Below are 6,281 nucleotides of genomic sequence, written 5' to 3' on the forward strand. Positions count from 1 at the left end.
ATAATTATCATTTTTTTTCTCAAATAATATTAGAAGGTTTTGGTATCGTCGTGGAGATTCTATTTTCTCTACAATTATTTAGCTCTTCCTTAAGGGGATTAGAAATCGTAAAATCTTATAAAAATTTTCAATCAATTCATTCGATCTTTCCCTTTTTCGAAGATCAACTGATATATTTAAATCATAAGTCAGATATACGAATACCCTATCCTATCCATCTGGAAATCTTGGTTCAAATCCTGCGATATTCGATAAAAGATGTCTCTTTCTTTCATTTAATAAGGTTGTTTTTTTATTACTATTATAATTGGAATAGTCTTTTTCCTCCAAAAAAATGGATTTTTACTTTTTTTTCAAAAAGGAATCGAAGAATTTTCTTGTTCCTATATAATTTATATGTATGGGAATATGAATCTATCTTTCTTTTTCTACGTAACAAATCCTCTCAGTTACAGTTAAAACATTTTCGCGTTTTTTTTGAGCGAATTTTTTTCTATGAAAAAATAAAACATCTTGTAGAAGTATCTACTAAGAATTGTTCATATACTTTCTTCTTCTTTAAGGATACTTTCATCCATTATGTTAGATATCAAGGAAAATCAATTCTGGTTTTAAAGAATACTCCTTTTTTGATAAATAAATGGAAATACTATTTTATATATTTATGGCAATGTCATTTTGATATTTGGGCTGGACTAGAAACGATCTATATAAACGAATTATCTCAGTATTCATTTCACTTTTTAGGCTATTTTTTAAGTATTCCACTAAATCTTTCAGTAGTACGAAGTCAAATGTTGCAAAATTCATTTCTTATTAAAATTGTTATAAAAAAACTTGATACAATAGTTCCCATTATTCCTCTAATGAGATCATTGGCTAAAACAAAATTTTGTAATGTAATGGGTCATCCTATTAGTAAGCCGGTTTGGGCCAATTTATCTGATTTTGATATTATTGACCGGTTTTTGCGCATATGCAGAAATTTTTCTCATTATTACAATGGATCTGCAAAAAAAAAGAGTTTCTATCAAATAAAATATATACTTCGGTTTTCTTGTATAAAAACTTTGGCTCGTAAGCATAAAAGTACTGTGCGCATTTATTTGAAAAAATTAAGTTCAGAAAAATTATTGCAAGAATTTTTTACAGAAGAAGATCTTTTTTCTTTGATTTTTCCAAGAACTTCTTTTACTTTGCGTAGGTTTTATAGAGGTCGTATTTGGTATTTGGATATTCTTTTAAGAAACGATTTCGTCAATTATTTATAATTGAAAATAGGTTATGTTATTTTTTAAATCGGTGTAAATTGATAAAACGAACTTCCTTCTTTTTATTCAATGAGGATAAAAAAATCATTTTTTTTAGTCTTCTATATCTATATATAGGATTTTGAAATGCTCATGTAGTCAGAGTCAAGATTCGGGGTTAATGAATTAAATATTATATTTCACTTTCTTAGAGTCTTTTGCTAGGCAAGTAATTAAGGTTTAGATGTATACATAGGGAAAGCCGTGTGCAATGAAAACTGCAAACACGGCTTGGGGAGGGATTTTTTCTTGTTTTATTCTATTGTTGAATTTTATTCAAGAATAAATTATCTACTTCATCCGACTAGTTCCGGGTTCAAGTCCCGGGCAACTCATTTTTGTAGATCGATGTTGTATTATATCTATATTTCTATTCTCTATTTCTATAAATAGAATGATATATAGAAAATAAACTTTTTTTATGAATCAATGAAATGGGATAAACAAGGTAAATTCGGATAAACCGAAATGAATAAGAACATACTAATGAATAAGAACATACTATGGATATTAGTATTGGTTGACACTGGTATATAAGTCATGTTATACTGTTGAATAACAAGTCCTCAAATTCTCGCATTATAGAGAATTTTTGTGCTTGGGAGTCCCTAATGATTAAATGAACCAAGATTTTACCATGACTGCAATTTTAGAGAGACGCGAGAGCGAAAGCCTATGGGGTCGCTTCTGTAATTGGATAACCAGCACCGAAAATCGTCTTTACATTGGATGGTTTGGTGTTTTGATGATTCCTACTTTATTGACTGCAACTTCTGTATTTATTATCGCTTTTATCGCTGCCCCTCCAGTAGATATTGATGGTATTCGTGAGCCTGTTTCTGGATCTCTACTTTATGGAAACAATATCATTTCTGGTGCGATTATTCCTACTTCTGCGGCTATAGGTTTGCATTTTTATCCGATCTGGGAAGCAGCTTCTGTTGATGAGTGGTTATACAACGGCGGTCCTTATGAACTAATTGTTCTACACTTCTTACTTGGTGTAGCTTGCTACATGGGTCGTGAGTGGGAACTTAGTTTTCGTCTGGGTATGCGTCCTTGGATTGCTGTTGCATATTCAGCTCCTGTTGCAGCCGCTACTGCTGTTTTCTTGATCTATCCTATTGGTCAAGGAAGCTTTTCGGATGGTATGCCTCTAGGAATTTCAGGTACTTTCAATTTTATGATTGTATTTCAGGCTGAGCATAATATTCTTATGCATCCATTTCACATGTTAGGTGTAGCTGGTGTATTCGGCGGCTCCCTATTCAGTGCTATGCATGGTTCCTTGGTAACTTCTAGTTTGATCAGGGAAACCACAGAAAATGAATCCGCTAATGAAGGTTACAGATTTGGTCAAGAGGAAGAAACTTATAATATTGTAGCTGCTCATGGTTATTTTGGCCGATTAATCTTCCAATATGCAAGTTTCAACAATTCTCGTTCTTTACATTTCTTCCTAGCTGCTTGGCCTGTAGTAGGTATTTGGTTTACCGCTTTAGGTATCAGCACTATGGCTTTCAACTTAAATGGTTTTAATTTCAACCAATCCGTAGTTGATAGTCAAGGTCGTGTAATAAATACCTGGGCTGATATTATTAACCGAGCTAACCTTGGTATGGAAGTAATGCATGAACGTAATGCTCATAATTTCCCTCTAGATCTAGCTGCGATGGAAGCTCCATCTGTTAATGGATAAAATTTTGATCTTAATTTAAAGTAGACGAGTTTTTGTTTAAAAATAAAGGAGCAATATCAACTTTGTTAATATTGCTCCTTTATATTGGATATTGGATTAGTAATCTTTTTTTTAGATTTCTATAGATTTATACATACGTTTTTGATTGATTTAATGATTCCTTATCTTTTTTTTTTTCCTTTGTTAGAAAAAAAAGGATAATGAAAAGGTAGAATTTGAGATATAGATCATTTTTACTATAAGGGCGGATGTAGCCAAGTGGATCAAGGCAGTGGATTGTGAATCCACCATGCGCGGGTTCAATTCCCGTCGTTCGCCCATATCTATATATAGATAGATATAGATATTGTTTAGGTTTTCAAGTATAAATCTGAAATAAAGAAAAATGGCTACTTCTAAAACTTATAAGTACGAATTCTTCAAAATAATAATTATTACAAAAGATATATTTTTGAGATAAAATAGATACATTTATCTATTTCACAAAAAAAGAATATATCCATATCGTGGTTTCCTCTTATAATACCTCAGGTGCTAATGAAACTATTTTAGTGAAATTTAACTGTCTCAATTCCCGGGCGATTGCGCAAAAGATTCGAGTTCCTTTTGGATTTCCTTCTTGATCAATTATAACTGCAGCATTATCATCATACTGAATTATTATACCGTTGCTACGTTTTAGTTGTTTACAAGTACGTACAATTACAGCTCTGATCACTTCAGATTTTTCTAAGTTCGTATTTGGTACTGCTTGTTTGATTACAGCAACAACAATGTCGCCAATATAAGCATATCGTCGATTACTAGCTCCTAGGATTCGAATACACATCAGTTCACGTGCTCCGCTGTTATCCGCTACATTCAAATGAGTTTGAGGTTGAATCATATCATTTTTTTATTATTTCAATCTAAAAAAGGAAGTAAAAATATTTTGTGTTCAAAAAAAAAGGAACCTATTATTGCCTTTTTTCTTTTCATTCTAAAGACCTATTTTCTTTGGTTCTCTTTTATTATCCTGAAATAATGAATTGAGTTCGTATCGGCATTTTGGATGATGCTATTGAAATAGCCTTTCTTGCTATATTTTCTGGTACTCCACCCATTTCATAAAGTATTTTCCCAGGTTTAACAACAGCTACCCAATATTCGGGAAATCCTTTTCCTGAACCCATACGTGTTTCAGTAGGTCTTACTGTAACCGGTTTGTCTGGAAAAATACGTACCCATATTTGTCCACCTCGGCGAACATTTCTTGACATTGCCCGCCGTCCCGCTTCTATTTGTCTAGATGTTATCCAAGCTGGCTCAAGTGCCTGAAGAGCATATCTTCCGAAGCAAATATTATTACCTCGATAGGATATTCCCTTCATTCTTCCTCTATGTTGTTTACGAAATCTGGTTCTTTGGGGGTTATAATTGATGGTTGTTTTTCAATTCCATCTTTATTACAGAACCGTACATGAGATTTTCACCTCATACGGCTCCTCGCGAATGAAGTAATTCAAATATCTATATCTATATGGATATAGATTCTATCTAATCGATAAAATAATAGAAATAGTCATATGTTTAGTAAATAACGAAATCTCGGTATTTTTTGAGATTTCATACAATCTTCGAAATTTTTAGATCTTGTTTTCAATATCGATTCTTAGAATTGGCAAAAATATAAAAAAATTCAATAAAAGAAAAATTCTCGCGGGCGAATATTTACTCTTTTATTCTCAAATTCAGATGTAATGAAATTCAGATGTTAATGTAGGGTACAACTCCTAAAAAATGGATTGTTTTTAGGTTTCTTCCGCCATCCCACCTAAGAAATCATTAAGATTTGTTTTCTTTAAGATTTTTTTAATAAAATCTTAAGTCTTAAGTATTTGCAGGTTTCGTCGTTCCCATCGCCTCTCGATTAATGGTTAGGTTTTAATTCGACAATGGAGCCTTTCTCATAGCTAAAAATTAATAAAATTTTTTTAGAATAGAATATTCATTTCTTTTTTCGTGAATCAATATTATCAGTTTTTCTTGATTCAGAGCTCTTAATTTATTGACATTAAAAATAAAAAAAAAATATATATATTATTCTTTTTTATTTTTAAGGATGCTTTAATACACTATCTTTTCTGAGATGACCCATAGACCTTTACATATTCGAATTCTATATCATTGATATATTTTAATCTCTTTCTTTCACCTTTTCTTTTATCTATATATTTTTATTGCTTTACAACTAAATAATCTTTTTTTTCTTTTATCTTTCACAATTTTTCAGTTGCTATATTCTTTTTTTATTAAATTTTTTTTCTTTTGACTAATTCTTTAGATCTAGATAATCCGAAGTGATGTGTTGGTTATTAGTTCTTTTTAAATGAATTGATACTATTAACCGGTTTCTTTTTTTTTTTTAATCATTCTAAAAAACTAACGAGTCACACACTAAGCATGGCAATCCTCTATAAAATGATTAATTTCTTTTTTTAGTCGATTCAATCTTATAAAATAGATAAATTTTTGAGAATCAAAATCGAGTAATTTTTTCTTTTTTGTTTTATATAAAATCAAAATAGGACATTGAATTATTGAATAGAAAGAAGGACATATTTTTCTTTATTTCGAAAATATCCAAACTTTTATCCCTAAAACTCCATAAATAGTTCGAACTGTATAACAACAATATTCAATTTTAGCTCGAATGGTTTGGAGAGGAACCCTACCTTCTCTGATCCATTCGACACGTGCAATTTCTTTTCCATCAATACGTCCTGCAATCTGTACTTGAACTCCTTTTGTACCTGCTTGTTCAGTTAATTCAATAGCTTTTTTCATTGCTTTACGAAATGAAACTCTATTCTTTAATTGTCCAGCTATAAATTCTGCAAGAATATTAGGGTGTTTATAAGCATTTGTAACTTTTACAATAGCAATGTTTAGTTTTCTATTCACACAATTCAGTTTTTTGTGCATATTCGTCTGTAATTCTTCGATTTTTTGAGGCTTACCCTCTATTAATAACTTTGGAAATCCCATATATATTATGACTTGAATCAGATCGATTCTTTTTTGAATCTTTATCTCTCCAATTCCCTCGACACCCGAGGATATTCTTCTATTTTTTTGTATAAAATTTTTTATCCAATCTCGTATTTTTTTATCTTCTTGTATATTCTCAGAATATTTTGTTGGTTGTGCAAACCAAATAGAATCATGACTTTGAGTTGTACCAAGTCTGAAACCAAGCGGATTTATTTTTTGTCCCATAATTCCCCACTACT

This window comes from Vigna unguiculata, unplaced genomic scaffold, assembly GCF_037176805.1.
Source record: "Vigna unguiculata cultivar grain cowpea cultivar isolate G323 ecotype 2 unplaced genomic scaffold, ASM3717680v1 ptg000496l, whole genome shotgun sequence".
Lineage (NCBI taxonomy): Eukaryota > Viridiplantae > Streptophyta > Magnoliopsida > Fabales > Fabaceae > Vigna > Vigna unguiculata.